Consider the following 22401-nt stretch of genomic DNA (forward strand, 5'->3'; position numbering starts at 1 on the left):
AGAGATTTAATTAACTCACAGTTCCACATGACTAGATAGGCCTCAGGAAACTTACAATCATGGCAGAAGGCGAAGCAGGCACATCTTACATGGTGGCAGGCGAGAGAAAGGGAAGAGCCCCTTATAAAACCATCAGATCTCATGAGAATTCACTCACTGTCATGAGAACAGCATGAGTAAAGCGGCACTCATGATCCAATCACCTCCCTCAACACATGGGGATTACACTTTGTGATGAGATTTAGGTGGGGACGCAGAGCCAAACCGTATCACAGGGGAATAAGATCATGAGTCTCCCAAATTGACCATGATCTGGCTCCAAAGCAGTGAGACAGTGAGATTCATTGAAAACAAGGTTTTATAGCAGGAGATGACAAACAGAAGCCCATGGGTCAAATCCAGCCCACCACCAGTTTGTGTATGGCCAGTGGGTTTAAACTAGTTTTATATTTTTAAATGGTTGGGGGAAAGCTCAAAAGAAGCACAGTCTTTTGTTACATATACAAGTTATATGAATTTCAAGTTTCGGTGTCTGTAAATAACATTTTATTGGAACATAGGCTCATTGTTTAACTATTGTCTGTGGCTGCTTTCACACGGCATCTGGGGAATTGAATACAATCTATTCTTGTTACTCACAGCATTTATGTTCCATAAAGTCACCGTTAATACTGAATTAATGAATACTAAACTATTTCTCCTAGGGGAAACATAGGGTTAGTTTCCTGTAGGCCTCCGATCACATTTTTGTCTACTGATCAATATGTAATTATATTTTATATGTGCTTTTTTTGAGACGGAGTCTCGCTCTGTTGCCCAGGCTGGAGTGCAGTGGCCGGATCTCAGCTCACTGCAAGCTCCGCCTCCTGGGTTTACACCATTCTCCTGCCTCAGCCTCCCGAGTAGCTGGGACTACAGGTGCCCACCACGCCCACCACCTCACCCGGCTAGTTTCTGTATTTTTTAGTAGAGATGGGATTTCACTGTGTTAGCCAGGATGGTCTCGATCTCCTGACCTCGTGATCAGCTCCTCTCGGCCTCCCAAAGTGCTGGGATTACAGGCTTGAGACACCACACCCGGCCCCATTTACATATTCTTTTCCTTTTTTAAATTTTTTTGTAAAGAGCAGTAGTCTTACTATGTTGCCTAGGTTGGTCTCAAACTCCGGGCCTCAAACGATCCTCCCACATGGGCCTCCCAAAGTGTTGGGATTACAGGCAGGAGCCACAGTGCCCAGTGTTTTGTTTTGTTTTTTAAATAACAAAGATGTATTTAAAGAATTTAACAGGAGAGTGCCTGACCAAATGCTGCAAGTTTAAATAAGATCTATTTTATGGAAACTCTGGAATCTGCAGACTGTTCTTTAATTGCTCACAGAGGAAACTTCCGAGATGGTGAAAATTCCAGGCATGCAAAATATTCTGAACTGAAGTCAGCAATGAGCAGGACTGCCTCTGGGCTGCCTTCCGTTGTGCTATCTTTTGTTGGTATATGTTAATATTCCCTGTTGCAATTAAAAAGGTAGTTTTCAAACGCTAAGAAGAGTAGCAACTCAAATCTCTAGACACTAACAATTTATAAGGTCTCCCACTGGAATAAAGGGGCCCTGGATCAAGGTGGGTCATCATGCAGCTTCAGTCCACTAACAGGGCTTTGGAGACTCTTACCAGTACCTTTTCTTCCCCTCCCCTACAACACATGAGGGCTAGCACTCAGGCCACAGCTGACCTGTGAAGTTTCAACCTCAGTCATGCTCCAGCCAATTGAACAAGGCTTCAGAAATACCCAGCCCTGATAGCTCGCAGTATTCAGAAACACTAAGGAACGTCTTTGCTGATTATGCCTGATTTATGTACAGGACTCAGGGATATGCTGTCACATGGACTATTGCATCTTGGCCTTTTTGGCAGGATATCAAAGGGCACAATTCAGTATGATACATGTCTTTTCCACTGGTGTGGAAAATATCCTATGGCTCAAGTTTCACAGGACAATGAGTGGAAAGCATGGAGCGCTGGCTTCTAGGGCTCTTCTGCACAGTTCAATGGGTGCCAAGGTTCCAGTTCATTTGTTTAAAAGCTTTGACTCCCCAAGAAGGCAGCTTTTTGCAGCTCAGGGACTCTGGCATAATTCAAATTTGTACCCGGAAGTCAGAAATATGTTCTTTGACCAGACTCATTCCTGTGTACTCTAATTTGTGACACTTACTCCCAGTACTACACCCACTTCTTCTTCTAAGATCTCATAAAAAGTCTTCATAACTCACACACAGAAGAAAATACCATCCAACTTGGTTCTGTACCACCATTTGACTAAACTGTGTGGGATTTCCTGCCTTCTTCTCTTCCTCCTCCAATTCCTTTCCTCCCTCCAAATCTCTTATTATTCTTCAATATTGCACAAATCGGCCTTTGCTTTCATCTCTATGGCTTTGAAGCACAGTTACTGTTATATTTGGGAAGACAGAAGAGTTGGAAATAAGCTTTATTTCCTCTATAAGCAAGGCAAAAATCCACTGAGATTCCTTAAGCATGATCCCTTTATTATGTAATAGGCATTGAGTTAATAATTAGGCAAAATCATAGCTGATATGATCAGGTCAAAAATAATAGATAAAATAATGTTTAATGGGCTAGTTGCAACTATTGGCTTCAACTACATAAGGCTATCGAGTCTAGGTGATATCATTCAAGATGTAGATGCTTACGGAACAAGAAACTAAGACTTTGAGAAACAAAAGCTATTACAAAACACATCATCCACTTTTTTGTTTGCCCCTTTCCCCCTCATTCTATTATGCAATTTGTATACTCACTCATTTCCGATGAGGACTAATTTCCAGCTTCATCACCGCACATTTGTTTAAAGTATTTAGATGCCTATAGAGCAAAGAAATAACGTTAGCAAAAATAGGCAACCACTCTCTAATGAGGGGATAAACACCTGTTTTTAAACAATTCGTATATCTAAGGAGTTTCTTGGAACGCAGTAATATCTAATACCTACAGGAGTATTAGAAACTTCTTTAAAAAGTGAGTCGTTTAAAAATACCTTGGCCGGGCGTGGTGGCTCACGCCTGTAATCCCAGCACTTTGGGAGGCTGCGGTGCGCGGATCACGAGGTCAGGAGATGGAGACCATCCTGACTAACATGGTGAAACCCCGTCTCTACTAAAAATACAAAAAAAACAAGCCGAGCATGGTGGTGGGCACCTGTAGTCCCAGCTACTCGGGAGGCTGAGGCAGGAGAATGGCATAAAACCCGGGAGGCGGAGCTTGCAGTGAGCCAAGATTGCACCACTGCACTCCAGCCTGGGCGACAGAGCAAGACTCCATTTCAAAATAAATAAATAAATAAAAATAAAACTACTTTTATGTTTCTTAAGTTTTTCACTTTAATTTTTATATTTTAGTGTGAAATGGCACACAGCTATGATACTGTCAAGTCTCTGATTCTTTAACTCTCAATGAGTTGCTCTTACTGAGAAAAATCATTCTTCTAGTAACTCTTAGGTTGAGTCATTATGGACTGCCACACGTGGTGCCAAGAAAGAAAAGTTTCTGACTGGGCACAGTGGCTCACGCCTGTAATCCCAGAACTTTGGTAGGTCGAGGCAAGCAGATCACCTGAAGTCAGGAGATTGAGACCAGCCTGTCCAACATGGCGAAAACCCACCTCTACTAAAAATACAAAAAGTAGCTGGGCATGGTGGTAGGTGCCTATAATGCCAGCTGCTCGGGAGGCCGTGGCAGGGAGAATCGCTTGAACCTGGGAGGTGGAGGTTGCAGTGAGCCGAAATTGTGCTACTGCACTCCAGTCTGGGCAATAGAGCCAGACTCCATTTCAAAAAAAAAAAAAAAAAAAAAAGAAAGAAAGAAAAAAAAAGAAAAGTTTGTGATGTCTCCTTTCACAGAAATAGAAACAGCGAAACAGCAACAAAGAACCAAGTAGACTTTTTGGCAAAATGAACAGTGTCTTGTATTTCAAATTTAAACTCAAATTTAAACAATTAGTTTTAGTTGTCTCTGATGAATCATAATCTTGGACAGCCTGTTTAAAATTTTTGAGTCCTTGCACAGAATGGAAATTGAAGCCCTCTTTAATATCCAATATTTAGAACAGCTTCCTGTTAGAGGACAATATAATGTATGCTATAGTCACAATAGGACAAATGATCATTTAAAGAATTTGCATACTGTAACTTCAAGGATCCAAATCTTACTGAGTTCAAAATTAAGCACTCAGGTCAGATTCTTTTTTGCAACAGGCATCCTATTGTAATTATGATACCAATACTTTGACCTCTGCCAAACAATTTAATATCAATTTAAAAGTAGGGAAATTTAGTTCCATTGAAAATAAAATACTTACAAAAAAAATCCAAAGCTTCATGGAGAAATAATGCAATAGTTGAGAAAAGAAACTCTTTAAATATGCTGAACTAAATGGTATGTACAAATATGAATGACAGCCCTTCAGGCCCCAATTTTCCTGCCATCTCCCAGATGGTCATCACTTAGTCTTCCTGAAATGAACCTGTAATGTGTCTGTTTGTTATCTGCTATCACCAGTTTTCCAGTTTTTCCTACAAATTGCAATCCTTACATTTTCATAAGATAAGATCATTTAATTCACACAAATTCCTGGGAAACGTGAGACCACCTCAGGGCTTTATCTTCCTGATCCTGTTCTTGCAGTTTGCCTAACAATGTTGATGCAACAGAATAGAAAGTATTTTTCCCTGCCTGATAAGCCCAATTTTGACTTCATGGCTTATGTGGTAGCCTGTTTATAGAATAAACAAAGATAGCACAGAGTGCCTATGTTCAGAAGAATTCTGTGTTGATGGGGAGGGAAAGAAAACAAATAACTAAGAAAAAGTCTGCATACTTTAAAATGAGTGGATATGAGGTCCCTCTATTGGGGGTACCAATTACTTAAATGACTTACACCCACAATGTTTCAGTTCTCAAATGTTTTCAAGATTTAAAGAATCCGGAATGGTTACAGTTAGTCTTACGTCTGGGTTCCCTTAATCAAACCTGTAATCAAATAGTCACTTGACTTCATTTGGGCTTTAATATTTGAATGGTGTTTATAACCGAATTTACTAGTCACAGAGGCCTATAGGGCTGGGGAGAGGTTTAGCTTCACAAACTCTAGATTTTAGTCGAACGAAAAAGACCCAGGAGGCCAGTTCTATAAAGGTCAACATTATCTTTTTATGTTGGTAGCACCAATCTAATGGAATTACAGACCTAAAGCCTAGAGTTATACCCTAGGGTTTCTGTGGTTTTCATTTGTCCCGGAGGACCCCCAAAGAATGTACTGTGCTGGGACCTTATTTCCTTACAGGAACAGTACTGATATCAAATCATAGTTCCAGCTACACAAACGAGGCCTACTACGGGTCAGGCACTATGCTAGGCACTTCCTATGTATGACGTCAACTTCCCAACATACCTATGGTACAGATATTATGATTAACCTTCATTTTACAAATGAGGAAATGGGGCTTGGGGAGGTCACAGATCTTGCTGAAGTCCACATGATTAAAACATGGTGACTCTCAAACCCAGTAACTTCTGTGTTCCTTTCTTTTTCTTTCTTTTTTTTTTTTTGTTTTGAGACAGTCTTGCTCTATTGCCTAGGATGGAGTGCAGTGGCACTATCTTGGCTCACTGCAACCTCTGCCTCCCAGGTTTAAGCAATTCTCGTGCCTCAGCCTCCCGAGCAGCTAGGACTACAGGCGCCCACCATCACGCCCAGCTAATTTTTGTATTTGTAGTAGAAGTGGGGGTTTGCCATGTTGCCTGGCTGGTCTCGATCTCCTGAGTTCAGGCAATCCGCTCACCTCGGCCTCCCAAAGTGCTAGGATGACAGGCATGAGGCACCGCCCCCAGCCATCTGTGTTCCTTTCTAACATAAACATTAATGGTAGTAATAAATGAAAGCAACTTATATCCTAAGGGATTCCTCACACAGTGGCTGAAATGCTGGTTTCATAATCCATCTGTCCAGAAGCCTGGGCCTTTCCCATCCCTCTAAGAACCCTCCCAGGCTGGGCTCCACAGAAATGTGTCCCTCTTATCTCCTGGGCAACTTATACCCTGCTCTGAAGAGGGAGGAGCACAAGGCTGGCCTATCAAAGGTTCAAGAGCTTCTCTGCATGGAGCTGCAGGAACCCAGATAAAAGCACAGCAGGTGGGGACCTGGGCCCCATTGTATTCTAAGTAAAAACAGGCCAAAAACAAAGAAGAGAAGAGGGAGAAGGGGGAAAGAAACAAATTTCCAAGTAAGACTCTCACAAAAATGGTTACAATTCTTAAAGATATTTTCTTGGAATCTGTGCAATTGCTTTAAAAACAATTACACACTACTCCCAGCCTTTCCTTTTCTTTCTTTCTTTTTTTTTTTTTTTTACAGAGTCACTCAGGTTGGAATGCATTGGTGCTGTCATGGCTCACTGGAGCCTGGACCTCCTGGGCTCACAGGATCCTCCCACCTCAGCCTCCCAAGTAGCTGGGACTACAGGTACGCGCCATCATGCCTGCTTAATTTTTTTAATTTTTTATAGAAATGGGGTCTTGCCACGTTGCCCAGGATGGTCTCCAACTCCTAGAGGCTCAAGTGATTCTCCCATCTTGGCCTCCCAAATTGCTGGGATTACAGGCGTGAGCCACTGTGCCCGGCTACATGCTTCCCTTTTAACAGACCAGAAATTGTGACAAAGTTAAAATCTGCTCTAAGGTGGGCTGCTGTGCATGGCTAAGGCATCTGACGGGCTGCTCTACAACAAAGTGCACACTGCAGATGACAGTGTGGAAATCTATTTTTCATTATACAACTGTCACTTTAAGTACACATAATTCTTTGCTGTGTTTATAGAAGGAGTCGATTTTAATTCCCAAGGAAAATAGCTATTTGGAATAGTTTTCAGAAGCTTTAGAAAGGCAAGCAATAGAAAGAACATTTCACAAGAGGTATCCTGGTAGTGAATCACAGTTCACAATACTACCTGCACATGCTTCAAGACAAAGTCAATCACTCCTCCAGGATTACTATTGAGTATAGCTCTCATAATCTTGGCCTTACCACTGGAATTGCATTATATAGAAAAGCTAGCAAGATCAGGCCAAAGCCACTTCTCTAAGCCACTTGTCTCATGTATCTCCAAGGGCAGATACATGAACCCCTTGCAGTGTGAATGTAAAAATGCTGCTTAGCAATCTAAATCCAAAAAACCTATAGTCCCACACTTATAACTTTTGGTTATTGCCAAACTTTATATTTAAGACAACGTCATTGTTCTCATAAAACCCATTAAGTCTACAAGTCTTCTTACCCTGAGTAGAAAAAGAAGCCCCTACTTACTTCTTGACCAAAGGAGCCGTAAGATAAATGTCACAGGTACATGAACACTCTAAACTAAGAATAATGCTAGGGTATATATGAGATCACTTATAAGATCCCTGCATAAAATACGGTCCAGTACAAGAGGAGGAGGTAGGGGGAAAGATTTTATAAACTGTTTAAGCTGATTTTCTGCAACCATATTACCACATGTATTTAAAATCAACTCTTCAGAAAATATCAACAAGGCAAAGACAAAAGTCTATAAAAAGTCTGTCAGTCTAGAGAGAACTTCCAAATCATAGGCCAAATTTCAAATAATGCTGTAACTTCGTTATTTGCTGGCCCTTGAATTCCATAGGCCAGAGGTATTTGGAAGACACAGGTCTAGCAAATGAAGTGACTGTCACATGATCAGTGTAAGAAGTGTCTCAACTATACTATGCAGCTGACAGCTCAGAACTTGTAATGCGTTTTAAAGAAAGGTGCTGGCTGGGCGCAGTGGCTCACGCCTGTAATCCCAGCACTTTGGGAGGCCAAGGCGGGTGGATCAGGAGTTCAAGACCAGCCTGGCCAATATGGTAAAATCTCATCTCTACTAAAAAAAATACAAAAAATTAGCTGGGCGTGGTGGCGGGTGCCTGTAATCCCAGCTCCTCGGGGGGCTGAGGCAGAGAATTGCTTGAACCTGGGAGGCGGAGGTTGCAGTGAGTCGAGATTGCACCACTGTACTCCAGCCTGGGCGACAGAGCGAGACTCCATCTCAAAAAAATAAATAAATAAATAAAATAAAGGAAGATGCTTGAAATACACCCAATAGAAGTCCCTTTTCTTCTGAACATTTGTTTAGGCCTCTCAAAAGGGGCATCATTTTCATGAAAAGTCCATTTATGTGAACTTGTGGACAAGAGCCTTGGGGTTTTCCATTACAAACCAGTTGATGACTATTACTGTGTTCTGAAGAATTTCCTTTTTTAAAAAAGAAAATCCAACCCTAGGCCTTTCTGCACTTACTCAAATTTGGGCCTGATAATTTAAGTTTTAAAGCGCTCTGACATCCATCACTGCATTTCCTATGAGGTGTTATTCTACGCAGGAGAGAAAACTGAAGTCCAACTAGCATATTTGGCAGAGTCTGCTTCTTCTAGGCTTTTCTTTTTGCCAAAGATCTAGCAGCACAGATGTATTTGCTCCAAAGAAAGGTGGCTCCCCAAAAGGTACTCAGAGCCAGTGTAAATTGCAAAGTGCAGAGGACGCTTTTTCTCCCAGAAATGGAAAACAACATTTCACAAACTGGTATTCTGAAAGAGCATTCAAGAATTTAATCATGACCCTTTGGCCTGAAATGCTGCAGTGATATTTTTACGACCCAAGAATTCCTAAACTATTGCTGCTGTCCAGAGCACCCACTCTCTAACTGGCTTAAAATGTGTGAAATGACATAATGCTTAAATATTTCCTAAGATGCATCTCAGAAGTGACCTCATGCATATGCATGATCACCAGTGATGGATTGAAAACAGATTAATTCTGCTCCACAGCTAAGCATGAAAACATTAAAAAAATGTCTGTAGTTCATATTCCAGATGCGGACTCCTTCCCCTCCCGAAACTGCATCTGTGACATTTTTTTCATTCCCGATGACATAGTTATGATATTATACTCCATACTGAAGTTCTTAGAATTAGCTTTCTTTCAGAAAATGGGTACGTGCCCTGTACATTTCTATCAGTCATTTAATTGGACTAGAAAAGTGACAGTATTTCTCTCACTTTTTAAGAGGACTCTTTGTGTTTTCCTCTCTTAAACCATGAGAGGAATAGTCCATATACTATTCTAAATATTCCATCTATCTGCCCCAAACCACTGCTTACTTTGGCTGCTTCAAATAACACTGTATTATACAAGAAAGGCAGAAAACAGAACTACCACTGCTTTCTTTGCCTACAAAGAGGGAAGAAATACTGGACGTCATTCTACCTTCATGATGTTTTTCCAAATTAAAAAAAAATACTGAGACGGGGTGTGGTAGCTCACTCCTTTAATCCCAGCACTTTGGGAGGCCGAGATGGGTGATTGCTTGAGCCCAGGAGTTCAAGACCAGCTTGAGCAACATGGCAAGACCGCATCTCTACAAAAAATACAAAAATTAGCTGGGTATGGTGGTGTGTACCTGTAGTCCCAGCTATTCCAGAGGCTGAAGTGGGAGGATCACCTGTAGCTGGGAGGTCAAGACTGCCATGAACCATGATTGTGCCACCGTACTCCAGCCTGGGCGACAGAGGGAGACCTTGTCTTAAACAAAACAAAACAAAACAAAACACACACACACACACACACACAAAACAGGCTGGGCGTGGTGGCTCACGCCTATAATCCCTGGACTTTGGGAGGCCAAGGCAGGTGGATCACCTGAGGTTAGGAGTTTGAGACCATCCTGGCCAACATGGTGAAACCCAGCCTCTACTAAAAATATAAAAAATTAGCTGGGCGTGATGGTGGGTGCCTATAATCCCAGCTATTCAGGAGGCTGAGGCAGGAGATTTACTTGAACCCGGGAGGTGGAAGTTGCAGTGAGCCGAGACCTTGCCGTTGCACTCCAGCCTGGGCAACAAGAACGAAACTCCTTCTCAAAAAACAAAAACAAAAACAAAACAAAACAAACAAAAACAGAAACAAAAACAAAAACAGAAAAACCCTGAAATTAAAATAATACTTATTTAGTTTCATAATCAAATCAAACTATGTGAATTTTGTCTGTGTATAATTTTTCCCCCCAGAATTCAGCTTTTAAGGGATTTTAGTTTTTGAGAAAAATTAGAAAGGATGAAAAATGTCATGAAGAGCTTGAAAGGATTATCAGCGTCCCATCATTGTCTGCTACAAGTTTTATTACCTCCACCTCACTAAAACCTATAAGCTGCCTCTTAGCTTGAAGACCCAAAAGCGCAACCATCAAGAATTTCTGACAGTTTTATTCAATTTCACATCATTTAACTGCCTGTTGCCTATATGTTAAAGACCGTGCTGAGTTATTTTATAGCCTTATTTCATCCTATCATTATTTTATACAAGGGAAAACTGAAGAGGTTGAGAGGAGCTTTCCTGGAATGCAAGCGATGCTCCTGTCTCTATACGCCACCCCCCCATTTATTCCTCTGAACATGCTACATTTCCATCGTATCCTTTTAGGAAACCTTAATACAAGTTTCCTAACCACTTTAGAGTTGTTACTTTTTACACCAATTATATCATATCAAATATGGAATGCTATTATTTCAGTACTTCCTAGGACAGTGTGGATGCTATTTTAATGGCAATACTAAATAACAATATTTTACTTAATTTTTAATTAAAAGGTCTACAATCGCTATATGGTTTGCCAATAAAGACCTAACACAATTAGCAAGAACAAAAGCAAACAAAGCCTATCTTAGTTATAAGTACTGTGTTCTTAAAAAATAAAAAAGGAAAACACTCAAAACGTGTCCATTTATCTGCATAGATCCTCAATGGCATCTCTGTCCAAAAAATCATGCTCTCTCTTGACCAAGGAAATATAGATGGGGAACAGGAAATTTATAAGAAAAATAAACAAATGTATTTGTTGAGTGCCTATAACCCAATTTGCCAAATAGCCCAGTTTACCCAAGCGGGGAAGAAACTCTTCAGCAATGTACTGAGCACCTCCTGTAGGACGCCTCATTCCCCATCAAGTGCTATAGGACAATAAGGCAATTCAAGCCAATCCGGCATCACTGTCCTAAAGGAGCTTCGGCTTTAAAGTGGTGGAAACTCAAAATATTGCTTCTGGTCAAGAAGAAGGGGTTCAGAACATTGTTATACCTTTAAACAAACCAGCGGGCAATAAGCCTCCAGTATAAATTATAATTTAAGCCACAATGACTATCAGAAGAATGCTGCCTTTTAATGTGGCTGGGCTGTGTGTTTATGTGTGTGTCTTTGCTCACGTGTGATCAGGGAAAAGGTCATGGAAGAAAAATTGAGCCACAGAAAGATCTAGAGAACAATGAAAAGTGGTAGGAAATGGAATGTAGTCCACTCACATGGCATCAAGAGCTAAGGAGAATTCAAGATATGCTTTTTTAAAACAAATATTAGCACTGCAATATAGCCTTGTAGGACCTGATATAACTCTCCTAAAAAGAAAGGGTTGGCTATAAAGTTGCTATAGAACAACAGAATCTCAACTCCTTTAATCTGCAGAAGAGTTCATTCAATTCTCTCAAGACAATGAAGAAGCTGTATCAGAACTGAAAACCACAGAGGGGGAAAACAGTCAACTCAATGGAGGAATTCCTTTCTCTGGACGGCCTAAAAAGATCCCTTGGTAAGTAAATATACCCAAGAAAAGCAGAGTGGAGGTAGCCACTGTGGAAATTTACAACAGCTCTGAAATTGCCACTGGATAAAGGCAAGTTATCACCCTCTTGGAGTACCAGCTACAAGGGCATATCATGGGCCTCCTCAGTAGAACACTACTACAGTACCAGAAGGAGGAGTGTCTCGGTGTGGGGTAACTCTTTGGACCAGATCTCGATGAAATCAGTCATCACAGCAGGAAACTAGAATCACCACAAGCTAAAAAATTCTCTGTCTGGGCACTGCGGCTCACATCTCTAATCCCAGCACTTTGGGAGGCCAAGGAGAGGAGATCATTTGAGCTCAGGAGTTTGAGACCAGCCTGGGCAGTATGGCGAGACACTGTCTCTACAAAAAAAATTTAAAAAAATTTTATTGGGCATAGTGGCACGTGTCTGTGGTCTCAGCTACATGGGATGCTGAGGTGGAAGATCACCTGAGTCCCGGACTTTGAGGCTGCAGTGAACTCTCATTACACCATTGCACTTCAGGCTGGATGACAGAGTGAGACCCTGTCTGAAAAAAATAAATAAAAAATAAAACACCCCTTTGGCCTTCAAAATGGCTAATGCCACACAGCAGAATAAACATGGCTGTCAGCAGTTTTGGAGATGCAGGTAATTAGTCCTGTTTCAGCTCTTGTGGGTACATAACTGTTCATTATGCTTTTATTATTTCTTATCATCACTGGTTTTATGGAATTATATGGAATTCCTTATTCTTAGTAATCTATTTTCTAGAGATAATATATCAGAATGAATATAAACTTATAGTCTATCCTTTATTTTCTGAAGGCTAGAGTTGGATTACTGACATTGTTGCCTAAATGATAATATAGGCAGACCAAGGAAGTGGCTATAGTCCAAAGATTTATGAATATGTAAAATTTAGTATCACAGAATTACATTTCTTCACTAATTTATAGACCAAGTCTCTCTTAGACAAATGATTAGTGGAACCATTATAATGGAAATAGAAAGATTTATAGTCAATGCAAACTGGAGCATGTAGGAGAATGAAATTGGATCCTCATTTCCCACCTTATAGAAATCAACTCAAGATAGATTAAGAACTTAAACCTAAGACCTGAAACCATAAAAATCCTAGAAGATAACATTGGAAAAACCCTTCTAGACATTGGCTTAGGCAAAGAGTTCATGACCAAGAACCCAAAAGCAAATACAATAAAAACAAAGACAAATAGGTGGTACTTAATTAAACTAAAGAGCTTTTTCATAGCAAAAGGAACAGTCAGCAGAGTAAACAGAAAACCCACAGAGTGGGAGAAAATCTTCACAATCTATACACCTGACAAAGGACTAACATCCAGAATCTACAATGAACTCAAACAAATCAGCAACAAAAAAAAACTCATCAAAAAGTGGGCTAAGGACATGAACAGACAATTCTCAAAAGAAGATATACAAATGCCCAAAACAAATGAAAAAATGCTCAACATCACCAATGATCAGGGAAATCAAAATCAAAATCATAATGCAATATCACATTACTCCTGTAAGAATAGCCATAATCAAAAAAATCAAAAAATAGTAGATGTTGGCATGGATGCGGTGAACAGGGAACACTTCTACACTGCTGATGGGAATGTAAACTAGTATAATCACTATGGAAAACAGTGTGGAGATTTCTTAAAAAACTAGAAGTAGAACTACCATCTGATCCAGCAATCTCACTACTGGGTATCTACTCAGAGAAAAAGAAGTCATTAAATGAAAAAGATACTTGCACATGCCTGTTTATAGCAGCACAATTTGCAACTGCAAAAACATGAAACCAACCCAAATGTCCATCAATCGAAGAGTGGATAGAGAAACTGTATATATACAATGGAATACTACTCAGCCATAAAAATGAATGAATTAATGACATTTGCACCAACCTGGATGAGACTGGAGACTATTATTCTAAGTGAAGTAATTCAGGAATGGAAAACCAAACATCGTATGTTCACACTTATAAGTGGCAGCTAAGCTATGAGAATGCAAAGGCATAAAAATGACACAATGCACTTTGGGGATTCAAGGGGAAAGGGTGGGAAGGTGTGAGGGATAAAACACTACAAATAGGGTGCAATGCACATTGCTTGGGTGATGGGTGCACCAAAATCTCACAAATCATCACTAAAGAACTTACTTATGTAACCAAACACCACCTGTTCCCCAATAATCTATGGAAATTTAAACAATTTAAAAGCAAACAAATATATAATAACAAACAAAAAAAAATGTCATCTAAATACCCACAAGTAACAAGCATCCACAAGGATAGAGCCTAGCTAAAGTTTCATATCTCTATACTTTAGTAGTTCACAACTGGGGAACTACTAAATGACCCCAGGGGACATGAGGCAATGTTTGGAGATATTTTTGGTGATCACAACTTGGGGGCAGAGGTAGTGCTACTAGCATCTAGTGGGTAGCCAGGAATGCTGCTAAACATCCTACGATGCAATGTCAACAGCACCGAGAATTATCCAGTCCAAACTGTCAATAGCACCAATACTGAGACATTGCCACACAGATAGAAGCCTTTGTTTAAAAATCCCTCCCTGGGTCAAACAACTATGATCAGAATAGCAAGATCAAGGACAATGAAGGAGTGACGTCTGTAAGGAATCGCTCCGAAGGGGACAATGTATGAGAATAGAAAATGATTGGCCTAATATGTCCAGATAACACAGAGCACCCTTTTTTTGGCTATCACATATTGTTGTTTCCCATACCTCCATCCTTAGGACCTCTACTTGATTGAAAGTTAGTATGTTCTAATCTCTACAAGTTTCTCTTTTTTTTTCTTATGGATTATATTCATATACACACAGAATAGAATAGAATAATGTAGACATCGCCCAGCTTTACAAAACATCAACATTGGGTCATTTTTCATTCACCTAGGCTTCTACTACTTTTTTATTAGTTTTCCTAGGGTCTCTAAAAGCAAATCTCAGACAACATATTGTTTCGTTCATTAATATTTCAGTTTCTCCCCTATATATTTACTGCTGAAGAAAGATGCTCAGGATGAACTGGGTATGATCAACTTAGTAGTGGGCAATGATACAAAGAAATGAATCAGATCAAGCAAGGAGGCGAGAGGAAAGACCAAAGGAAGATCCCAGATCCAGACAGGAAGAAAAGTAAGCCCTTCATGTCTACAAGAAGTGAGCCAAGGGATGCACACCAAAATATGGTAAAGGCCAAAGCATTTATGGTAGCTGCAATCAGATAAAGATCCAATAGCTAAGACCCATACAGAAACTAAGGCAGAGTGAGATGAAATCACACAGATGACAATGATAAGCCAAGTGTCTGGATCAAGAATGTTAGTAAGTCCCAATGCTACTGCCAACTCTAACAATTTGATAGCTACATGTAGTGCTATAGCAAGGATTCTGACACTCCAAGGAGTGGGAAAAATCCAGGATGAGTGGGGGAATAGGCAAATAGTAGCAACTATGCCACAGAGTTGTCCTATATTATCTGGGACTAAAGTAATAAAACCTGAAGAGGGAGCAAAGCTTCCACGTAAAAGGCAAGTGATACCTGGAAATCCAGGAGGCCACGTTGAAGTCTAGTCTGCTCCTTGGCATTCTGCCTATTCCCTATGTAGGTTTCCCTGCATTCACAAGTTTGGTCAAAAAATACTTAGAACCTAGGAGCTACATACGTTTCAAGTGTGCTATTACTATGTCAGAATAAAAGTCGGAAGCTAAGATTCCACATATGTACTTATGGGAAGGATTTTAAACCACTGGTTTAAATCAAAAATGCTCAACTCATAAACATACAGACCAGAGAAAAGACATGTACACCTGCTCTTCTGGTATTCAATCTCCAAAGAGCAGCCTGAATATTCTTTTCAAAATTCAAATTTGATCATACCATTCCTTGCTTAAAACCCTTCAGTAATTCCCACTTTTCTCCCAAATGAAGTCCCAAATCCTAGCACAGCCTGACTTGGCCTTTACCCACTTTCCTTCCTCTAATGGCACAGCACTCTGCCTTACTCTCCATCCACATTGGCCTTATCTTCGTTTCTCAAATAAGAATTATGCTCTTGTTATGCTCCGGCACTGTGTTAAGCACTTTACATACATTCCATTTAATCCCCTCAAAATCTTATGGCATAAGTATAATTATTGTCTCAACAAGAGAGGCAAGTGCCTTGCCATGAAAGAGCCACATACAGTGTCTAATAAAAGCTTCACTACACATGCTTCAACTATAGCCTTCTGCAATAGAGATTTGTCAAAAGTGTAAGAAATTTGATTTTAGATCACAAGTAAGCATAGACTCAAATCACTGGGGTTTTTTTTTTTTATTAAGTTAACTATAAAAATATAGTAATGCCCCCACTTAACCCAGGTAAGACCTCTGATCATCTATAGCCTTGAACTAGAAGTTGGCTTAAAAAAAGAAATAAAAAGGCTAAAAGGTCTATAGTGAAATCCATGAATGTTATATGATAGGACAAGCAGAGTTGCATGTAGGCTCCAACAATTAGGTGAACCGTATCATGGTAAATTACATGTGGACACAATGGCCAATGAGAGTAAGAGCTGCTAGACAATTTAGAGAGTAGGCCAGATTTTGTCTTCTTTATATTTCTTCTGTACGATCTGAAAGTATTTGATTTTAATAAGTGATAATATAATGCACTTAACAATGTGTCAATGCATCATAGCTTAATTCAATATTTGAGATTCATAAATCTAACCCTGAATCAAATAGGACTTAAGTTGGGAAAGTATTGTGCAAATGTTTTCATTCTAAATAATTAAAATGTAAGTTTTTATACTTACAGGTTTAAGCTTAGGTTATTAAAATTCCACATTATCTCTATGATACTGGTTAAATGGAGTGTTATTCTGCAGTATAATGGCTAGTCATCTACAAAACGTAAAAGCACAATTTCTTTGAGAATTCATTGTCCTAAGTATGGGACATAAGTCTTTTCTGTTAATGGAGACATATATGAAGTCTGCATCCGTGTTGGAAAGTGTGTGTATAAGTTAAAACACAAAGCATGAATAATTTAGAACCATTTTATAAATCTCAGGAAGTGAACAAATCTTATAAATTTTAGATTCATTTATTGAGGAAAACAATATATGTTGACTTCTTTTCTCTGTGCTATTTCCAATTTTAACAATCATATTATATACATGCATGTATGTTTTTAATATTTATTGCTTTTCTAATTGCAAAAGTACTGAAAATTCCTTGTACATACTTTTGAAAATGCAGAAAAGGGCAGAGAAAAATTTTAAAGACCAGAACCCAAAGATGACTATTCTGCTAAAAACTCTGATATATATTCTTCCAGATTATATACATATATAGAGAGAGTATATATTCCCTTTTATAAAACTATGAAAATATTGTAAAAATTTTTGTATAATTTTTGAAAACAGAACACTTACCTTTCCGTGTTCTTAACTATTTTTCTGCAACAAGGCTTTTAAATAGCTATGTGTGTATTTTTATTGTAACCTAACTCAATACTTTTTTGAACATTGTGGAATATAAAATATAAATATTAAACCTCCTAGCATAATATGAGTTTAATCTGATTTTTATCATTATTAAAAGGCAAAACAACTTACCTTCTATTGTAAATTAGAATAATTTGAAATATGAGACTTGAATTTAATTACATATTCAAATTATTTAATGGATCAAGAACTCTGTAACATTCAGATTTTTCTTTTTTTTTTTTTTTTGAGGCAGAGTCTCGCTCTGTCACCGGACTGGAGTGCAGTGGCCAGATCTCAGCTCACTGCAAGCTCCGCCTCCCGGGTTTACGCCATTCTCCTGCCTCAGCCTCCCGAGTAGCTGGGACTACAGGCGCCGGCCACCTCGCCCGGCTAGTTTTTGTATTTTTAGTAGAGACGGGGTTTCACCGTGTTAGCCGGGATGGTCTCGATCTCCTGACCTTGTGATCTGCCCGTCTCGGCCTCCCAAAGTGCTGGGATTACAGGCTTGAGCCACCGCGCCCGGCCACATTCAGATTTTTCAACCAAATAATATGGTATTCTGAAATCATGGAACCAAAAGTATATTATCACAGGTTTTAAAATATGATGATTAGATTGATGAGGATTGTAAAGACCTTCTTTTACATAAGAAAAATAAATAGCCCACAGATTTCAGAGCCAATCAGTATCGATTTTAAGTGGATTCTTTATGAGGGAGGAAAATCATAATTCTCCAAAAGAAGCAGAAGAGGAAATGACAGAGCATGTAAATTACAGTAATTTTTTAAGCTTTGTATTTTGAAATAATTTTAGATTTACAGAAGTGTTACAGAGAAGGTACCGCTTCCTTTTATATTCCAATCTTAATATTTTACATAATCATGGTACATTTATCAATACTTAAGTTATTGAAAAGGGTATACTATTAACCAAAGTTCAGATTTCATCAGTTTTTCCAATAACGCCCTTTTTCTGTTCCAGGATCCATAGCAGGTTACTATGTTGTACTTAGACTTGATATCGCCTTAGTTTCCTCCAGTCTCTAAGAGTCCCTCCGCCTTTCCTTGTTTTTTCATGACTTTATAACTTTTGAAGAGCACTGCCGTGGTGTATATTTTGTAGACTGTTTCACAATTTGGGCTTGTTTGATGTTTTCTCATGATTATACCAGGGTTAGGAATCCTTGACAAGAATTCTATACAGATGAAGTGCCCCTCTCATCACATCACACTTGGAAGTACATATCAGTATGACTTATTACTGGTGATGGTAAATGATATGGTTTGGATCTGTGTCCCATCCAAATCTCATGTTTAACTGTATTCCCCATGTTGGAGCTGGGGCCTGGTAGTAGGTGACTGGATCATGGAGGCGGTTTCTCATGAATGATTTAGCACCGTCCCTTCTGTCCTGTTCTTGTGAGAGTGAGTGAGTTATCATGAGATCTGGTTGTTTAAAAATGTGTAGCACCTCTCCCTTCTCTCCCTTCCTCCTGCTCCAGCCATGTGAAGATGCCCGCTCCAGCTTTGCCTTTCGCCATGAGTAAAAGCTCCCTGAGACCTCCCCAGAAGATGTTGCCATGCTTCCTGTATACCCTGCAGAACCATTAGCCAACTAAACCTCTTTTCTTAAAAATTCCCAGTCTACAGGCTGAGACAGAATTGCTTGAACCCGGGAGGCAGAGTGTTGCAGTGAGCCGAGATCATGCCACTGCACTCCAGAATGGGCCGAAAGAGTGAGACTCCGTCTCAAAAAAAAAACAAAAAGAAAGAAAGAGAAAAAAAAGTTACCCAGTCTCATGTATTTCTTTATAGCAATGTGAGAACAGACTAAACAGTAACCTTGATCACTTGATTAAGATAATGTCAGCCAGGTTTCTGACTATAAAGTTACTAATTTTCCCTTTCCGTATTATTTTCATTAGAAATTACTAAACCCAGACCACACTAAAGAAGGCAAAATTAAGCACTGCCTCCTGAAGGGGGGAGAATCTAACACTTTATGAAATCCAATGTATGTACTTTTTCCTTTCATGCTTATGCTTTTAGTGTCCTATCTAAGAAACAGTTGCCTAATCAAAGATCATGAAGATGTATGCCTGTTTTTTTTTTTTCTAAGAATTGTATAGCTTGAGCTCTTACATTTACATCTTTGATCCATTTTAAGTTTTGCATTTAGGTAGGGGTTCAACTCAACTTTATTTACCTGCATATAGATATCCAGTTGTCCCAGCACCACTTTTAAAAAAAGACTATTCTTTCCCAATTGAATTTTCTTGGAATCCTTGTTGAAAATCAATTAATTATAAATGTAAGGTTTATTTCTGGATTCTCAATTCTATTCCACTGATCAATGTATGTCCTTAAACCAGTACCACACTGCTTTGACTACTGTTGTTTTCTAGTAAGTTTTGAAATTGAGAAGTGTCGTGTGCTGAACTTTTTCTTTTTCAAGAATATTTTGGCTATTATTGGTTCCTTGCATTTTCATATGAATTTTAAGATTACCTTGTCAATTCCAGCAAAAAGGGGCATCTGGGATTTTGATAGGATTGCACTGAATCTATAGATCAATTTGAAGAGTATTGTCCTCTAAACAAGTCTAAGTCTTCCAATCCATGTCTTTCTTATCTTGGTATTTTTTATATGGTGCTTTTAAGTTTTCACTGTGCAATTCTCACAATTTTTTGTAAAATTCATTCCTATTTTATTCTTTTCAATACTCTCATAAATGAAATTAACTTCTTAAATCCATTTTTGGTTTATCTATTGCTAAAAAATAGAAGTATATAATTGAATCTTGCATATTGATTATGTATCCTACAACATTGCTAAAATTATTAGTTCTGATAATTTGTGTGTATATGTATTCCTTAGAATTTTCTATACACAAGATCATGTCATCTATAAATCTAGTTTCACTTCTTCCCTTCTGATCTGGATGCCTTATATATCTCTTTCTTAATTTCCCTGGCTTGCTCCTTCAGTACAATGTTAAATAGCAGTGATTAGAGTGGACATCATTGTCTTTTATTCCTAGTGTTACGGATAAAGCTATCAGTCTTTCACCATTAAGTAAAATGTTAGTCTGTTTTTTCACAGTTGCCCTTTATCAGGTTAAGGAAATGGCCGGGCGCGGTGGCTCAAGCCTGTAATCCCAGCACTTTGGGAGGCCAAGACGGGTGGATCACGAGGTCAGGAGATCAAGACCATCCTGGCTAACACGGTGAAACCCCGTCTCTACTAAAAATACAAAAAAAAAACTAGCCGGGCGAGGTGGCGGGCGCCTGTAGTCCCAGCTACTCCGGAGGCTGAGGCGGGAGAATGGCGTGAACCCGGGAGGCGGAGCTTGCAGTGAGCTGAGATCCGGCCACTGCACTCCAGCCTGGGTGACAGAGCAAGACTCCGTCTCAAAAAAAAAAAAAAAAAAAAAAAAAAATGGATGTTGGTGAGGATGCAGAGAAAAGAGAACTCTTATACACTGTTGATGAGAATGTAAATTAGTACAGCCACTGTGGAAAAGAATATGGAGATTTCTCAAAAAATTAAAAATAGAATTATTCAATTCAGCAATCCCACTATTGGGTATCTATCTACTCAGAGGAAAAGACATCAGTATATCAATGGGATACCTACACTTGCATGTTTATTGTAGCACTATTCACAATAGCAAAGATACGGAATCAACCTAAGCGTCCATCAACAGATAAATGGATAAAGAAAATGTATATATACACAGTTGAGTACTATTCAGCAATAAAAAATGAAATCTTGCCATTTGCAGTAACATGGATGGAGCTGGAGGTCATTACCTTAAGGAAAATAAGCCAGGCACAGAAAGACAAATATCACATGTTCTCACTTATATGTGGGAGCTAAAAAATTTTAGAGCTCCCACATGGAGGAAGAGAGAGGAAAGATAGATAACAGACTGAGAAGGATGAGTTAGCAAGATGAACACAGTGGGTTAAAGATTACAAACATGGAATCAGATAAAAGGAATATATTCAATGTTTGACAGCAGAGTAGGGTAACTAGAGTTAAACAAAAATATATTGTATTTGGATGACAGACACCCTAAATACTTGTAACAAAATTTCTCATTACCCTATAAATTTGTACAAATAAAGTTAATCACTTGGTTTCTTTAAAAACTTTTTGGCCAGGCACAGTGGCTCATGCCTGTAATCCCAGCACTTTGGGAGACTGATGCAGGCAGATCACCTGAGGCCAGGAGTTTGAAACCAGCCTGGCCAACAGAGCGAAACCCCATCTCTACTAAAAAAAAAAAAAAAAAAAAAAAATTAGCAGGACGTGGTGGTGTACGCCCCAGGCTCTGGAGGCTGAGGGAGAAGAATCCCTTGAACCTGGGGGACGGAGGTTGCAGTGAGCCAAGATCGCGCCACTGTACTTCAGCCTGGGTGACAGAGCAGGGCTCTGTTTCAAAAATGAAAAAATAAAAAAAAATCATTTCTATGACTTCTTAAGTACAGAAAGAAAAATTTCGTTTAAATGGAGATGTCCACTGGTTGAATATGGTTAATCCAAGATATGCTGCATTCAAGTAAAAAGCAGACAAAGGCTTGAATATAGAGGGAATAGAGGGCTGTTTTTCCTTTTCCATTCTGAGTTGAGAGCACTAACTATCCTAGCTGGAAAGACAGAGTAGATCATAGTCATCCTCTTTGTTGGGGTACAACTAGCTTACAGTTGCACTCTGGAGTTGCAGAGCCAGTATGGGTAACTATTCTAAAATCCTTAAATCGCTCCTGGGCCCTCGAAGTCCTACCCGCGTAGGTCAGGCCAAACTATCAAAATCCCCACTTCCTCTGTAAACGCGCCCTGACAGGTAAGGATGACCGCCGCGCTCTCCACGTGTCACCTTAAACACCTACCCCAACCAGCGCAGGCGCACTCCGAAGCCTCCCGGAACAACTTAAGAGAAATACTGAGCAAGCGCAGGAGTTCCATTAACCATGGCCTCCGGAGGTGTCCCGAGCAGGCGCAATTAGGAGCAGAGGGCGTTACAGTCCACTTTACCTTTAACAGATTTGGTTGTCTGGACTCTAGCTCAGGTTATTTTACCCCTCTCTTGTTGGAAGTCACTTTGCCTAGAGTAGTTGTTTGCAGGAAAAATTTGCTCCTCCCATTAAGTAACCATTTTGCTC

General features: G+C 39.5%; 1 long non-coding RNA gene across 1 annotated transcript; it reads right to left on the reverse strand.

Annotated features, from left to right (window-relative positions):
• Positions 1-1175: 1175 nt before the first annotated feature.
• On the reverse strand, positions 1176-22401 carry LOC117064876. Its single transcript, XR_004429721.1, has 3 exons — positions 22274-22401; positions 2817-2880; positions 1176-1505 (listed from the first exon to the last, which is right to left on the reverse strand). It is a non-coding gene; the product is annotated as an uncharacterized LOC117064876 (long non-coding RNA).

Source organism: Trachypithecus francoisi, unplaced genomic scaffold, assembly GCF_009764315.1.
Source record: "Trachypithecus francoisi isolate TF-2019V2 unplaced genomic scaffold, Tfra_2.0 Lachesis_group2, whole genome shotgun sequence".
Lineage (NCBI taxonomy): Eukaryota > Metazoa > Chordata > Mammalia > Primates > Cercopithecidae > Trachypithecus > Trachypithecus francoisi.